We start from the raw sequence: 17326 nt of genomic DNA, 5'->3' as shown, positions 1-17326 counted from the left end.
CAGGCCGGGACTGCAAGCTTGGAAACTCCCTTGTTGGCAGCCTGGACTTGCGAAGCGTTAGGACCCAGGGGAAAGGCTGCTGCCGCCGGTGTAATGGAAAGCCCTGGGCAGGTAAGGAAGTCAGTGCCTCGGGGAGACAAGCGAAGAAGGCAGAGAGCTGCGGCACCAGAATCGCTTTCAGGGGCAGACAGGCGGGGAGCGGCTGAGCCCAGCCCGAGCCGTGATACGGGAGCAGGCGGGGGAAGCCCTGGCAATAAAAGCTTAGAGCCAGCTGTGTACAGGAGGGTCGGGGAGAGGCTGAAGCTGGGAGGGAACCGCACTGAGCCTGCAGGTAGCCGGGGCAAGGTCCAGGAGCGGGGTGCCGGGGTAGGAGCCAGCTGTGCAGAGGAGGCTGGGGGAGAAATGCTGGGCGTTGAGGGCTCGAGCCAGCTGTGCGCAGGGGCAGTGAGGGAGAGACACTAGGCGGCGAGGGCTCGAGCCAGCAGCGTGCCGGGGAGGCTGGGGGGGAGCGGCACTGGGGAGAGCAGGTGCAAGCGCCGTCCGCTCTGCAGCATGGCGAGGGAGCCCGGCACCCAGCTGCCAAGTGCCCTGCCCGCCCAGAGGAAGCTCCGCAGCGGTTTTGCCAAGCCCCGGCCCCTGTGAGGAGGGGAGAAGTTGGCGGCGAGTCTCTCTCAGTAGTCAGCCCCCAGCCTCTGCCTAGCCCCGCCGCCCGCCGGGAGGAGGATGAGGAGCCGCCCTGCCCAGGGGGAGACTGCCGAGGTAAGCAGACCAGTCCCCGGGACTGTCAGCGGTATCGGCGGGGGGTCAGAACGGGAACCCCAGCAGCTGGCGCCCGGGGGTTTCCCTGCGGGGCAGCTCCTCTCTTTGGGATCTTCGGTGCAGACTCGCCTGAGGCGGGGGATCTTGCTGGTCCGTTTGAGGAGGCGCCAAAGTTCTGGGTTCTCCCGCGCTCCGCCTGTCCCAGCCTCGCCAGCCCTTTTAACTCTCAAGGGGATGCGACAACGGGTTAAAGGGTTTTCCTGTTGCTCTAAACGTAACTAAAAAGCGCAGCGGAAACCCCTAACTGAAACATGACCCCTCTGTAAGGGGCTAGCAGCAGCAGCATGTGCTTGGTTACTTACCCAATCTGGAAACCCGGGCAGAGGTCTTCTGAACATGTGCTCCCTTTCAAACAAACTACTCGGTGTTAGTGAATGAAGTTGCTCTGTCCTTCAAAGACCTAATAAAGAAAACCACAGGCCCCTGCCAACCTCAACCCCATGTCTTGCATTGTTGCACTCTAACATTAGGGAAAGTATCCAGGGCCTTATATTGTGACAGTGCCTTCTCTTTGCCAGATGCAGCCAGCCTGCTCTCTTTGGCAAATTGCAGGAGTGAGTTGGCAATGTAGCTACATAACCGATAAAGCACTTATTTTGAAGGAGTGTCAGACAATCCCCACAAGTAAGTGGTGGGCTCTAGAAACAATTGAGTTGATGTCCTCCTTAGGTAATCACTAATCTGAAGACTAAAGTTTAGCTCTACAGGTTTCACAAGAACTACATTATTGTAAACCCACACTGCCATAGCAATGTGCTCTGTAATTCATGCTGTGCCTGGCTATTGCAACAAGTGTTACCTAAGAGTGACTAGGAACAGAGTTAGGAGAAGGCGTTGAAGAAATTCTGATTAGGGCCTTTAACTGTAACCATTTGGTTTGTTGGTATTTAAAAACGTAAATATTAAGAGCTGATTGGGGTGTGAATTGACATATATGTATATAAACCTGATGCACATACAAAATGTAAAATATTAGAGTGCAGATTATCATTCTATGCTGATATATACAAGGCTCCTGTGCAAGCAAAACAAACTAATTCACTGATCCTGCAAACTGTTGTGTATGCTTAACTTTATGTATGAGACTGTTCATGTGTGTAAAGTTAAAGACATGCATAAGTGTTTGCTAGATAAGGGCATTAGTTTTTATAACTTCACTGAATCTTTGTCACTTTTGCTAATGGGATAAAGAGAGTTCTGTGTAATTTCAGCTGGCAAAGTGTCAGTTGTAGACATTAGTAATGGCTAATGATCTGTTCATGAGAGGGGCTGAGCACCCACAATTTCCATTGACTTGAGTGGGAAGTCAAATTGAGTCAGTGGGACTCTGAAGGGATCCATCTGTGTGCAACAGCTTGCAAGATTGGGGCTTTTGTTTTTATTATGATCATGGTAGTTTTAAATTGACAGTGTCCTATTAAAAATCTGCTCACAACAGGTCTTTCCTTCAAGTTGCAAACAGCCAAGAATGGAGCTTGATGGTGGAAGTAGTTACTACATTCAACCATAGAATTATTACCTTTGCATAAATTATGCCATGGTCCAGTTGTAATCCCATATATTCAGAATTCTCACATTGAACCGGTTACTAAACCATCAGTACTGCATGAAGCTGTTTGACTTAAAATGAAAATATTTCAAGACTGTAAACCAAGACTGATTATGACCAAAATCCAACTGGGCACTGTTCATTCTTAAACTCAGACAAGGAGCATTGTAACTAATCTAATAACTTGCAGAGGAGCTCTTTACAGAACTAGTCATTTAGTGAAACCACAAACAAAAGTAGAGTATTGTCAACTGAGGCATCTCTCTCTTATTAGCAACAGAACACACCTCAGATCAACATATTCTAAGTTATAATATGCTTTGTCTATTAACTCTGGTCTATTAAACTCCAAGTATCATTTGTGAATTAGAAGTGGCTTCAAAACATCCTGTTCTAAAGCCAGGCTGTACTTTTGTTAATGCATTCTGTGTGCTTGGGTTACTGGGTGTGTTCAGATACTCTCGTCATTAAAGTAGCACTGTAAGAATAAAGATTGGTTGTAATTAAGCTCATCTTATAACTTTCTTTAAGCATTAGGCATGCTGCCATACTGAAGGCAACACATTTCACTAGTTAAGAATGAAAGGGCAAATATTGTGGCACTGAATCTCCTTTAATTTACACTGGTGTAAATTGGCAGTAACTCCACTGAAGTCAATGGAGTTGTAACAATGAGAGGAGGAGAACTAGGCCCTGGCCTTTCCTCACTAGCAAATCTAGCAACCAATAGTAGAAGTAGTTTGTGTTCAAAGATGTTCATTCCTGCACTCTGGGTTAAACTGACAATAATACTCTTTTAACTTGGACTTTGCTTAATTGAGATGGCACTGTTTATTTCAATTAATCAGTGGGTCTTGTCTGACTATTAGCAAAACTACTCATTCCCTTCTTTCTTTAGGCTTTTATTTAATTTTGCAACCTAGCTAACTGTATTTAGAGCAAGCTAGTATATTTCTTCAGATGCCTTAAATCTGGTAAATATCCTCGCTCTAATCTTCCTCAGACAAATCCCTAACTCCCCAAACACAGAATTTGGGACCTGTTCCTTTTGAAGTCAAGGGTCAAACTCACTGACTTCAAAGAGAGCTTTGTGTTAAATCCTGTTATCCTCCCAGTGAATAAAACTACTCGGTTTCCCTGGTAGCCTGATGGTTGCGTCAATGGATGATCCCCCTCTTCCTCCAGCCATCTAGATGGTGAGAGAATTGTTAATGATAATGGGGAGGTGTTACAGTTAAAATGTTCTAGATATATTTTACTTGGATAGCAAATACACATCTAAGATTTTCATTGGGACCCTTAGAGAGAACAATCAGCGATTGGGGATACATAATGAACTCTGAATACATTTTATGTAAATATGAGAGGCAGTGGCTTCAAAGTAAGTGTGTGTGTGTGTGTGGATTCTGAATAAGAATCTGCTTATGGATTTCCCAGAGGTCCTGATCCTGCAAGTAGTTAAGCACATTCTTAACTTTACTCATAGGAGTAGTTCCATTGAACTCCCAAGACTTACTCATGTGAATATAGCGGCAAAGAGTCCTGTGGCACCTTATAGACTAACAGACATACTGGAGCATAAGCTTTCGTGGGTGAATACCCACTTTGTCGTCATGTGAATATAGTTAAACGTGAGCATAAATATATGTAGGATTGGAGCCTAAACTAGGAAGAGAGTTAGATCCTGGGTTTGGTTTGAACCTATCAGTATTGCATAATGTCTCCTAGCTATGTTAGCACATCAGAACATACAGAATTAGCTAGGTCACATCTCTTCTGCTTAGTATGTGTGTTTGTCTGACAGTCATCTTAGCTAGGTGTTACCTTGTCAGTGCTTTATTATTATTATTTAAAACCCTAAAACCACCCTCACTATAAATGCTGATGCTTATCTTCTCTCTGGATTGCACCCTTGCTTTTGTTCTGAAATTCTGTACTCTAGTGAAAATTGAAAATATTTGACCAGCTCTAGCGAGGAGTTCATTTTCATGAGCTGTCTGTTTATACACCAAAAATATCTTAAGTGTGTCTTACATGGTCTTGGCACTCAAGAGATCTGGATTCTATTCAATGCTCTGCTTAGTGTGTTTGTTTGAGCAAGTCACTAAGGGACACATTTTCGAAGTTGAGCCCTCAATCTAGCCTAAGACACCGAAGTGATAAGATCTCTTCTGCCTATGGTATTCTCTCCCAGTTATAGTGTTTGTGAATACTTACCAATGACTCCAGTTCTTCAAATATCAAAGGCGTAGCAGAATACCTGATAGTTCTGTTCTCTCGCTACTCTTCATCTCACGTAAGAAAGAGGAGAGAGACTTCTGGGTGCAAAAACATCTTGGAATCACAATAAATTTTAGAACATGTTAGATAAAGTAAACCTTTTATACTTAAACTAGATTATAAAGTAACTGTTGATGACTAGGATAAATTCAATATTCTTCTGGGTTAGAATGGATGAAGTCTTTCATGTTGGAACTACTGCCACATTTTCACTAAAAGTCACGTTCTTCTTGCAGAAGTTTCATTCTCAGAGTATTCTTTCATTGCCAGCCCCCATCTGAATCCAAATGATCATGCAATCCAACATAATGGCTTCACTCATTTGCATTAACCACCTCCACAACTTATTTTACTATCCTTTCTTGTCCAAATCAGTGAACATATCTCCAGCTCTCAGGAACAATGTTATCAATACAATAATTGCAGTGGTACTTACCTAATGCTGTGTTAGGCACATGGATATAGTACCTCTAACAGCTATAGTACCTCTAACAGCTATTACAGGCCATGGCCGGGGTGTGTGCATTTCAGTACATTTAAAAAAATAGGTTTTAAGCTTTATCATGGGACCACTTTATAATGTCCTTTCCTTTATATTTGAGCTAATCTTGCATGTGAAGAATTGGCTGAGATTTATGGATATTATGCTTTTGGCCCTTTTTAAGCTATATTAATCATCTGCTTAGTAGGACTTGGATGATGACTGCATTTAAGAACTGCAGGTGCAAGACTAGAATGCTAACTAAAAAAAGAAAGTGATTTGGACATCAGCAAACAGCTGCTCAACTCATTGGAGACTCCTGTTGCTGCAATGTTTTTCTCCAAGGAGCTTTTTAAAAATGTCTTAGTTTAAGATGCTCTTTCACTTTTTTTCAATTAATTTTTGTCTTTCCAAAGCACACTGGCCCAGCATCAGGGGAAGGTTGCCTCCTTTCTTGTGATTATTGAGGTGCACGGAAGGGGTGTGTGGGTCAAAGCAGAGTTGTCATTTGGGGCCATGTCACAGAAACAACTGCCCATTGTGTTCTCCTGCCAAAGTTTACTTCCCCTTTCTCCAAGGGGTGTCTTTAGAGCAGAGGCAATTGTTCCTACAGCTGCAAAGGTTCAAACGCACACCTGCTCAACTTTATTTTTCTTCAGGGAAGTAGCCAGCAGCAATTGCAATTTTACTTTGTGCCTTACTTCTATGTTGGTGGTCTGTTCCTGGGCTCTGTGCACAGATGTATTGGTTTGGGGTGGACCAGGGGTGAAAGTAAGTTAGAGGACTTACCGGTACGCCAGAGTCCTGAGCAGGGGGCGTGGCCTTAACCGGAAGAGGCAGGGCCTTAAATCCCTGGGCCCTTTAAATCTTGATTTTTAAAGAGCCAGGGCTCCAGCTGCGGTAGTGGCGGCTGGGAGCCTGGGGCCCTTTAAATCATCCCCGAGCTACCAGCTGCAGAGGCGGCTGGGAACCCCGGGGCTCGGGGGTGATTTAAAGGGCCCAGGGCTCCAGCTGCTGCTACTGTAGTGGAGCCCTGGGCCCTTTAAATCACTGAGGAGCCCTGGGGGCTCCCGGCTGCCACCGCTACCCCGGGGCTCTGAGCTCTGGCAGAGCTTTAAAGGGCCTGGGGCTCCGCTGTGGTAGCGGCTGCCTGAGCCCTTTAAATCCCCACCGCAGCCCCGCTGCTGCTACCCCAGGGCTTTAAATTGCCGTCTGGGAAAGCTGGTCCTGGTACAGCGCACCGGCTCTTATCGGTATGCCGTATTGGCTTACTTTCACTTCTGGGGTGGGCGGGTGAGGTGTTTTGTCTGCCTTCCTCAGTATCTGAGCTCTCTGCCTGATGATGCAGTTGCTGAAGCTAGATTACACAAGTGTTCATCCTGCAGAGTGCCTGGAGGGAGACGTGTATGTAGATCATCTTCGGAAGGGTGGAGACATCTGAACAAGTTACTGTTGGCCAAGCACGGCAGTCAGGAGGTGTTGGCTATTCTGCTGGAGGCAAAGCCCCATTCGCAGGCCTCTGTGGTAGTTCAGCCATACCTCTATCCCTCCCTCAGCACAGGAGCCAGTGAAATGAGTATTGGAACCACAGTGAGCCATATTTCTGTTATCAACAAACCAGCTTCCTTTGGGGCTTGTCTGCACATGGATGTTACATCAGAGTAACTGTAGTTTGTTTGCTTCACAGTGCCTTGTGTCCAACACAACTCTTCTTATATTTAAAAAAAAAAAAAATTCTTTGGCGTCTTAGGCTGCAGCAAGTAATCGCTCTTGGAATGGGAGTAACTACGTTCACATTGAGTTTGTTCACTTTAAGGTACATGTGGTCCCTTTCCTAACTATTCCACTGCTGTCAGTCTTCCCAATGCTATCCCACACTGCCCTACATCACACCTGAATCAGTCTGCCCATGTACCTTCCACTGCTCCAGGGTCTTCTTAATTGGGTGTCAGCTCTCTGTTTAAATGTTAGTGTAATGCCGCCAGACCCCAGTCATTGGCAGGCAGGATCGAATGGGGGACCTCTGGAGCTTAGTGCATGAACCTCTACTGCATAAGCTGAGAGCCACCTGGCTGTTAGCTAAGGCTGTAGAGCAGACTCATTTTATCTCTCTCCTTTTTCTCTCTCTCATCTCAGTGCCACAAGATGGGACAGAACACCACACCCAGGAGGTGTATGGGTTACCTTAGCACTTAGCTAGGTGTGCCCCTTATGGATACCAGATAGTGGTGAATTCACACATCCACTCATATAGCAGCTGTGCTCCCCCGCCTCTGCTTCCATGTAGACCTTTGCAAAGCTCTTGGAATTAACTGCCAACTTTGGAGAGCTGCATGCTCCGTCCCATCTGGAGAAGTCACCAGAATGCAGACATCTGCCAGCTGCTTTCTGAGCAAATGAAGATGAGGGGATGTTTCTGGAGGTGGGGCCAGTGCTGACTCAAAGCCCAGGAGCACTGGCTCAAGGCAAAGGACCAGAACAGGACCTCTAGTAATGCTCCCACTGCCTGCCCATAACGTTCGTACCTGGACTGCATTTTTTGAAGGGATGGCAATGCCACTGCCACCACACAAAAATGATGTGATGGAACACTTTCCAGAAAGCAACCAAAATCCACAGAAGGTGCTTTTGACTGCCCTAAAATCAGGGGATCCAAGTAGGAGGGGTTTTGTTTTTTGTTTTCTGGGCAGGCAAGAACTGTATGACCCAGCAGATTCAGAGGTTACACAGGAACCCCATGCAGTGGAACATAGCTCTACCAGCAGCCAGCCTGAAAATGCTGAAAAGAGGAGCTGTAGCAGTCAATATTATGGGCTGTATTACAAAACAATCTTTTCTGGGTACCAGCTGTCCTCCACCATGTTCGATGGAGCTAGGAGGCTCTCTCCAGCCGCTTTGCATTTTAACCCCCACCCCAACTATGCTCAAAATGGCATCTACACCAGAGAATCAACGCTATCAAATCCCACAACCGCTGGCCACGCTTTTGCCACCTGCAAGCCCCCTTCCTGAGCTGCTTGCTGTTGTGGACCCCCTCTCACTACTCAAGATGTCAGCACTATGGTGATAAAAAATCAAATGCTTTGCATGGCAGATACAGTCAGAGAAATGGCAGTAGAAAAAGTAGCTTGACTCAAAGTTGTATAAATGCCCTCAGCTTTTAGTTAACTTGAGATTTTGAGAAATTCCCCCAACCAGCCTTCAAAGATATTTCAGAATACATTTTTAAGCCACAAGGCATTCATTCCTGGCTATCTGGAACTCTTGGGTTCAGAAGAATTACTGCAGTTTTATTTATTTTGCAGTGCACCTTATGCTGAGGGGAGAGTGTCATAAAGAGAATTTAAGACATGGACAGTGCTCTCTCTTGGTGCACACAAATTACATGGAAGGATAGAGAGATTGGATGGTCCAATAGTTAGGGCCCTAAGGATTTGAGACACACTAATTTGAGTTCCCTGCCCCACCACAGACTTCCCATGCGACCTTGGCCTAGTCACTTAGCTTCTCTGTGTCTCAGTTCCCCATCTGCGAAATGGGAATAAGAGTAATCCTCTATCTCCACAGGGGTGTTGAGGCATTTGATACTATTGTGATAGGGGCTATATACATTCCTAAGACCGAAAGCAATGTACCTCTTCTGGGACACCTGTATATAGCTAGTGTTTTTTCCCTCCTTCCACTCCTGCTGCAACTGGAGCATCACCCTCCTATCCAATAGCAGGGCTGTGTAGCTTCCTGGTTTGCCCATTGCCTTTTTGAATAAGACCCTTCTGTGTCTCCTGGGGAGTTTGTCTCAGAGGGACATATGACAGCCTGCAGAGGTGCACATATAACTACTAGTCTGCCTCCACCCACCCAATGTTTTTTTTACAGTGCTGTACAAAGCAGGGGAAACTTGGAAAACATCATATCGTCCCAAAGCAAACCCCAGCATGGGAAGAGGAGATGGGAATGGCTTCCCAAAATGGTGGGGAAAGCAGCCCTTTATCAGTGCTGGCACAGCAACTAGGATTGGGAAGATAAACACTTGGGCTTTTTCTGACTTCCCTCAGCACCTGTAATGCCCCAGCTTGCACGTACAGGGGACTTATCACCTACTGAGAGCAGGACAAACCTCAGCAGGAGAAGAAGGCAAGAGGCAGTGTTCAAAGGATGAATGACTGCAGCCCAACAGAGGGCTGGGAAGGCCAGAAATGTGGAGGGAATCGCTTCTTGGAGTACACTCAGAAGCTCAAAAGGGAGTGTGTGGCCCTGGAAAACGATGTGATGCAGCCAGTGCAGAGGCAGTAGCTGCAATGCAGCACCTTCTGTTACAAAGATCAAGCACAGCGCCTGATCCTAGCACTGTCCTGCAAACTATGGGGAACATACCACACTGGGATCACCCTTTCAAGCAACTAAATTTCAGGCTTTTCCCACTGCAATCCACCCCCCCCCCCCCCCGCCCCCAGAGAAAATAGTTCACAGGAGCATGTGAGCACGCTACACTCTGAGCATGCCACAGCTCCATTGGTTTTGTGTTTGCGCTATGTTCTTGGTTATTTTTTTTAAACTCAAGCAATGTTATCTATTACCTATGAAACTTGTAAATGTGTTTTTTTTTGTTTGTTTTTTTAATAACTCTGCTGAAAAAGTTTGAGTAACAGCTCCCTACATCAGTCACACATGGCTGTCTGACAATACACATGCATCATCCTGATCACAGTGCACGTCTTCCATGCTGCCTGACAGCAATGCAAAAATGGCACTGGCAAAATACAGATACCAGGAGAGGACTGATGGGAGTTTGTTTGACACTATGTCCCAGAATTCCTGTAAGTTCTAGTAGGCATCCCACAATGCACTGCGAGACTACCACTGTACACAGCTGAGTGGCAGAACGTTGTACCATGGGATATCTGCCCAGAATACTTCATAGTTAGTTTGAACAAGCATATAGCTGTGTACACGTAACTGACACACCTTCTGGGTGTGGGGTTCTGTCCCATCTAGTGGCAGTGAGATCACGTATAGAACAGACTCATTTTATCTCTCTTTAACCTTAGCTAAAAGGCAGTGGGCTTTTAGCTCATGCGGTAGAGGCTCATGCACTAAGCTCCAGCAGTCCCCGGTTCAATCCTGCCCACTGACAACTGGGGTCTGTCGGCATTACATACACAGTGATTCATAAGGGAAGTACTTTAAACCAGCATAAGAAAGCAGTGGAAGTTCAGTTCAGTATAGTTAATTTGTTCACTGTAGGAACAGTGAATTAATCCAATGTAACATCTTGTATGTAGTGCCTTAGACCAGTGGTTCTCAAACAGGGGTGCATGTACCCACAGGAGTATGCAAAGGTCTTCCAGGGGGTACATCAACTCATCTAGATATTTGCCTACTTTTACAACAGGCTACATAAAAAGCATTAGCGAAGTCAGTACAAACTAAAATTTCATACAATTACTTGTTTATACTGCTCTATGTACTATACACTGAAATGTAAGTACAATATTTATATTCTAATTGATTTATTTTATAATATGGTAAAAAGGAGAAAGCAAGCAATTTTTGAGTAAGTGGTCTGAGAAGCTTTTGTATTTTTATGTCTGATTTTGTAAGGAAGTAGTTTTTAAGTGAGGTGAAACTTGGAGGTATGCAAGATAAATCTGACTCCTAGAAGGGGTAACAGGTGTCTGGAAAGGTTGTGAACCACTGCACTACAGATTTGCTCAGAGTAGGGTCATCAAGAGTCTCCCATTCAAGGATTGCACAGAAGACTTTCTTTAAGAACATTTCTGCTTTTGTTGCATTGCTGAACGAACTGTTGTGTGACATTATCCATCTGGAATGATGTGGACATTTTAAATGAGGCCTCTGGATTTGACTGTTAAGAAATGGGATGCTAGAAAACCTGAAATCCGTTTCTGCAGTACAGGGAACTGTAGTATCTGTATCTGGCCTGTGATTTTTAGTTGCCTATTACTAGCTCTGTGGCACAATAGCAACACAGAGCTTACTTATGTATTATACCCCAGCTAAAGACTGCTTCCTGAGCTGATGCTCTTCCTCCACCTTGGCTGGCAACCTGCTAAAGTTGATAGTAATAGCAGTACTTCCTAGACACATCCTGAATGCTAGCAACAAAATGCAGGACAAACCTGTTGGTCACGAATACTTTTTAAAGTTTAATTTTAGCTGTGGCTGTCCTCCCCTGGTGAGCATAGCAGTCAGCCCAATCTGAAGGCTCTGTATGAGGCTGGTAATGGAGGGATGGGGGAGATTAGAGATCATTCATAATGGCAATGGGGTCACTGGGCCAGGGAATGAGTGTGAAAATGACTCTCTAGCCTGGTGGTTAGGACAGTCACCTAGGATGTGGGGAAACCCACGTTCAAGTAAATGCTCCAATGACTCTTTATTTACACACCGTGGAACAGCTTCAATGGGAGAGTTGGAGGGAGCTCTCTGCCAGAATATCCCCTAGCCCTATGGCTAGCGTACTCTCCTACAAAGTGGGAGACCCAAGTTTAAATCCCTTCTCCACATCAGGCAGAAGGTTGAACACAGGTCTTCCACAGCCCAGGTGAGTGTTCAATTCACCTTTTTTATTGCAATTTTTGGATTTGGTTTGGGTTGAACCAAATATATATATTTTTAAATAGGGCACTGCTAGCAAACCAAAAAAATCAGTTATTCACCCAATTGTAGGTTTAAACTTACGTGGGAGACCTAAGGAGCTCAATCTATTTATCAGAGAGAGGGCTAGGAGGTTATTTGGTCTATAAGTGCCTATGTGGGGAGAAGATATCTGATATTTAAGATTTCTGTTAATCTAGTGGGCAAAGACATAAAAGATCCAATGGCTAGAAGTTTAAAGATGGAAAAATTTGAAACTGAAAATGTTCAACAGTGAAGATAATTTACCACATCCTTTGATTCTATGTTCCAATGGTTGATTCTGTTGTCCAGTCTTGATATAAAAACTCCATCTTGCTGAAAGATTTGCCCGAGTTCAGTCATATACTGCACTTGATGCAGGAATAACTGGATGAAATTCTCTGACTTGTATTATATAGAGGGTCAGACTAGATGATTGGAATGGTCCCTTTGGCATTAAAATCCATGATTCTATTATGATTGGGAAGCATTCTGGAGAGGAAAGTCTAGTGCTTGGAGGAAAGTGTTGGGTTTTGTTTTTTTCTATTTTCTTTTGCAAGTTTCAAGCAGAGGACTCGCCAGTGGAAACATGACGGGTGGGATGCACACTGATTAAGAAGAGAAACAGAATGGTGGGAATGCTGAAGACTATCAAAGCTATGTCCTGCTGCACAACCTGGGAAGTCCAACTGCTTGCATGCACAGAAGGAGAAAATATCTTCTTTGCGGTCAGGCCCCAGAAGGAGCCAGACACTTGTCAGGCTCAAAAGAAAAAGCACTGGGAGTAATATGGACCCTCCAACGCTGCATCAATTTCTTCTTGCCCCTGCCAGTCTTGAAAACTAAATCAAATCAGAATGTTCCCTCTGTTTCTATGGTTCAGCCTCCTTCCTCCTCTGACCTTAAGGTTGTGAGATGGCTCTGGATGACTCATCACAGTGGCTGGCACTTAAGTTTCTGATACAAATATGTAACTGTCTATGTCCTGGCAGCTTCGGGTGACCAGATGTCCCGATTTTTATAGGGACAGTCCCGATTTTTGCATCTTTTTCTTATATAGGCTCCTATTACCCCCACCACCCCTGTCCCGATTTTTTTCATATTTACTGTCTGGTCCCCCTATGGCAGCTGCTCAGCAAGCACCAAAGCAGCACTTCCAGAAGATCAAAGGCTGAGGTAGCCAGGGGCCCCAGTTTTCCTCATTGCAGGATGTAAGTAACTCCTGCTGACTTCAGGCAATGTTACTCATATCCTGCAGTGGGAGAGTAGAGCCCCAGCAGTGAATCTGATCTAGTACATCAGATCTACATCTCACAGTCAAGGGCATTCATTTCCAATGTCTGGGTCTCCTCAATACAAGAGAGGCATTGAGGAACATGGAAATTGCCATGCTGCTGCAGACCAATATTCCATCTAGTTCTGTATCCTGTCTCTGACCATTGCCAGTACCAGATGCTTTACATGAAGGTATAAAGCCCCCACACTGGACCATTACGCAATAACCTAAGCAAGTGGGACATTTCTTCCTAGCCCCAGGCAGTTAGTGGTTTGTTTGCAGCATGCCATTTTATCTTACCCTGTGTAATTATATTTTTATTACTCATATTTAAATGGGAATTTTTTTAAGCCCTGCGATGCTCTTTGCCTCAGTACTGTTTTGTGAGAATCCATCATAGCTTCGTGTGTGTGTGTGTGTGTATAATATTGGAAATTTTTTCTTTTATGGGGTGTCATCTTGTTTCTTGTATTATGAGAGGCTTAATAGCAAAGCCAGACTTACTCTCTGTTCATTATATAATACTTTGTCACATTGCCTCTTCCTCAGATGGAAGTTTTTCTGCCCGTAATAATTTTCATTGCCCTTCTCTGGAACTTTTCTGTTTCTACTGTAACCCTTTTGGCGTCTCTTCCAAGATCCATTGGTTTGAGGGGCTACATCTCCTTTCTCCTTCTGGGGATGGGTACAAATGCCCTCCCTGCATTTTCCCAAAAGACATAAGAATTGGAAAGAGACTCTGTATGCAAACTCCCAAGATTTCCACGCTCTTAAGTTATATCTATGTAGGGAAGAATAGGGTCCTTGGTGAGTAGATACTTAACCACTAGCTTGCTATAAGCATTACTGGCTGTAGGGGTTCTGCTACTCCAGGCAAACCTGCCAGCATCCCTCCCTACCAGGCTGTAGTTACATACCCAGTAACTTCTACCAGCAGAATTCAGTAGTCTATACACTTGAATTTTTAGTTGTTTAACTTGCATTCACTAGAATTGAGTAATGGTAACTTAGACAGGACACAAGTGTCTATTCCTACTCAAACAACCTGCTGCTGCCTAGGGTTAAACTCAGCTAGGAACAAATATTTGTCGGGCCTATTAACAATTGTTTGTACACAATTAAAAGTCAAGTTTAGAGCTTCCCTAAGTGACCGCATATTCTACCCGTATGGTCTGAACCAGCCAGACCTAGCTACATAACTGAAAAAGCAAGACTTTGTTTTTTAACCACACACTCACTTTGGTGCTTAGATGTGGTGAACAATGAATATGTGTGCTTACCTTGCTGCTACTGTCACAAAACACCTTTGTCTGAAGGCAAATTTCTCAAAACCATTTGCCCTGTTCCTCCAGTTTCTCGATATTTTAATCTAGGAGCCTCCCCTTTCAAATCACACAGTCTCCCCAGCCCAGCGCCACTTACGCAGCTATTCCCAATAACCCACCCGACATTTGGCTGCAACCAGTTGGTCCTGCTAAGACACGCACTGAGTGTCTGAGGGAGCCTTTCCAGCCTGCAGCGGAAGCAGCTTTTGCTGTAGTGTGTTTTGTTAGACCTCCAGTGATGTGTGGTGTTAAAGCTATGCTCTCTGCAGGATTTACAAGGCTTAAAGTGGACAGGGTCTCCTAGGATTGAGATCCAGCCAACAGGAAAAAACAGGCTTGAGTGATCAGTACCTGGTGAGGGAGTGGTGAAGTCCAAAGTGGCACTGTTCAAGGGGCTGATGGTCAGCTGGTGTAAATGCTCCCAGCGCCGATGAAGTCAGTGGAGCTATGACTACCTATGTCAGCTGAGGATTAGCCCCCAAAGGCTAATCGGTACTGGCCATTCCTCTTCCTAGTTATTTTGCTGAATACTTCCTATTTTGTCAGGACACGTTGCTATTTGCAGTGGTGCTGTAATGTACTTGTGGAACGGAGGTCTGGGAATGAGTTGTATGTATTTCAGGCTAGAAATAAATCTCATAACTATTTTGGCATGTCTTCTAAATGTAATCCTTTGGGAAACTGCAGTATGGCAGATCTGTCAAGGATCGGAATGCTTCACTTTTTATCTTCATTTAAAAACACCTGTCCACCTCCAAAGAAGCAGTGGCGGTATTAAATAAACAAGTTATTCTAGCTCTAACTTTTTTTAAACCATATATTTGCATTATGGGACAATAACACATCTGACATTTCTTTTGAGATCACTTCCAGCCTTGAGTATTTATACTATGTTCAGCTATTTCCGATCCTGTTTAGTTTATTTAATGAGTTTTTGAAAAGATTTGCATCTCTGTCCAAACATTTGTCTCATGTCTTGCAATTATTCTGAAAGCATCTGGCAGTAAAGTCTTTGATATCCAGTTTATCTGATTTAACCCATTTAAAATTTCTGTCTGAGAAACTTGGAAATCATTAAGGTAATCTTCTCTGGTCTAAATACATTAAAATAGCAGTGATTTAATTCTCTGGATTGTGTGTGGGTTTTTTTTTTTTAAACTATATTCTTTCATCTTGTCTTCCATGTTATTAGGGGAATAATTGGACTTTCCCTTTCACTTATGTTTTTGTTAGAGGACTATCACTGAGCTATATTTGATTATCCAACCGTTGGATGATCGGGGCTTACTAGAGCCAAATTCATATTGAGATGTGGTGTGAGGAAAGATTGGACTTTGTGGATAAAGCATTGGACTGGCACTCAGAGCTGGGTTCAGTTTCTGCTCTTCTACAGTCTTCCTGTGTGACCTTGGGCAAGTCACTTAATTTCTCTGTTCTTCATCTGTAAATTGGGGATAATAACTCATTGTCTGTCTTGTCTATTTTTACACTGTAAGCTCTTCACAGCATGGACTCTGTATGTATGTATGTATGTATGTATGTATGTATGTATGTATAGATCAAAATGGGGCCCGAACCTCTGAGATTGGAAGATAAAGAAGCGCAGGTTTCCTGAAGCTGACACAGATTTTCTTCGGTGCAGTGGGACATCAATCTCTCATGTGTGCTTAACATATAGTTTTGCTATTTTATAAGTATTTGTTTTAATTGAGGCTAAATATAGATTGGCCCTCATTCATATGTGAGTACAGTAGTGAGGCATTGAACTGAAAATTTGTAACTAGATGTCTGAGCAAAGGGTTCTCGTTTACAGAATCCATCCTTCCTTCCTTAGAGCCAGCACCAAAATCATGCAGTACTTGATAACTATTGGAACCTATAAGGACAGTCCTATACTCCCCAGCAGGATTTTTTTAAATAATCCATGTATACAACAGAGCTTCAGTATTGCCAATTTTAAGAGAACCAAATCATGAATCGGAACCCTCTAAAATTGAAACAAACAAATCCATGTGTGTTTTTTAGTCTTTTGACTTCTCTCTATTCCTCTGCCCCTGCGTGTGAGAGAATTTCAGGTTGAAAAGTTAACCTTTAGTACAAACACAAATATACACCTCTCCCTAGCTGCTCAGGTGGTGACTCCTGCCCTCATCCCTGTGAGAGGGGAACAGACATCCATTTCTTATTACTGTCTGGGACTTCTCCATCCAGGATCCACCAGCATCACCCTTCCCCCGTTCTACTGCCCCAGGCCCCTCTCTCTGCTCTAGGACCATATGTGAAGGTAGGGCTCAGTGGCAGGACAGGTCTGTGCCCTCAGCCCTGGGATTCACACACATAGCTCTGCCCGCATGCCCAGCCCTGAAAATTGTGAGATAGAAGGAGCTACTCACACCATAACAATAACTCTTCCTGCAGGTGCCAAAATACTGTGACTTGCAATCAATTCATGAGTTAGCAACATTGTCTACCACCAGGCTGGGAGAGCTCCCATCAGATCACCTTCACTATTCTCTGCTCCCACCATTCCCCTGCAATTCCATGATCAGCTCCCTCCATTCTCCCCATTTTCCTTTCAGAGTCTCCACTGCTCACAGCCCCAGTGTCCTGTCTAGCCCTGTGAACCCTGCAGTGGCAGCCATTTTGCCTGTGGACAGAGCTTCAATCTCACTGGAAACAGTGGGAGGTCTCAACCAACTTCCTTGGGCAGCCTCGCTTCCATGTGCACACAGACTGTAGGGAAGTGTCGGCCATCTTGCTGTCCTCAGCCCCATGGGCAGTAACATAAGATACTTGCAATTTTGAATAAGAGAAGATCCATGAGTTGGCAGCTTTTGATCAGGTTTTCATGAGATAAGTTAAAAACATGCCAGCATTGCTAGAGTCCTGATAAAATTGTGGGAGTTGGCAATGCCGGAACCTGTTAAACAAATCTCTATCCTACATAACTTCACTAT

The 17326-nt window shown here is 44.4% G+C and overlaps 1 protein-coding gene across 1 annotated transcript in view; it reads left to right on the top strand.

Moving 5' to 3' along the window:
- The first annotated feature begins 458 nt into the window (after nt 1–458).
- Nucleotides 459–17326, top strand: part of TC2N (tandem C2 domains, nuclear) — a 47262-nt gene continuing 30394 nt past the window's right edge. The window contains exon 1 of the mRNA XM_074956125.1: nt 459–759. The gene's annotated coding sequence lies outside the window, so the exon portion shown is untranslated. The remainder of the gene's footprint in view (nt 760–17326) is intronic.

Source organism: Natator depressus, chromosome 6 (assembly GCF_965152275.1).
Source record: "Natator depressus isolate rNatDep1 chromosome 6, rNatDep2.hap1, whole genome shotgun sequence".
Taxonomy (NCBI): Eukaryota; Metazoa; Chordata; order Testudines; family Cheloniidae; genus Natator; species Natator depressus.
The sequence above is the reverse complement of the archived record's forward strand: the minus strand, read 5'-3'. Positions and strand labels throughout refer to the sequence as shown.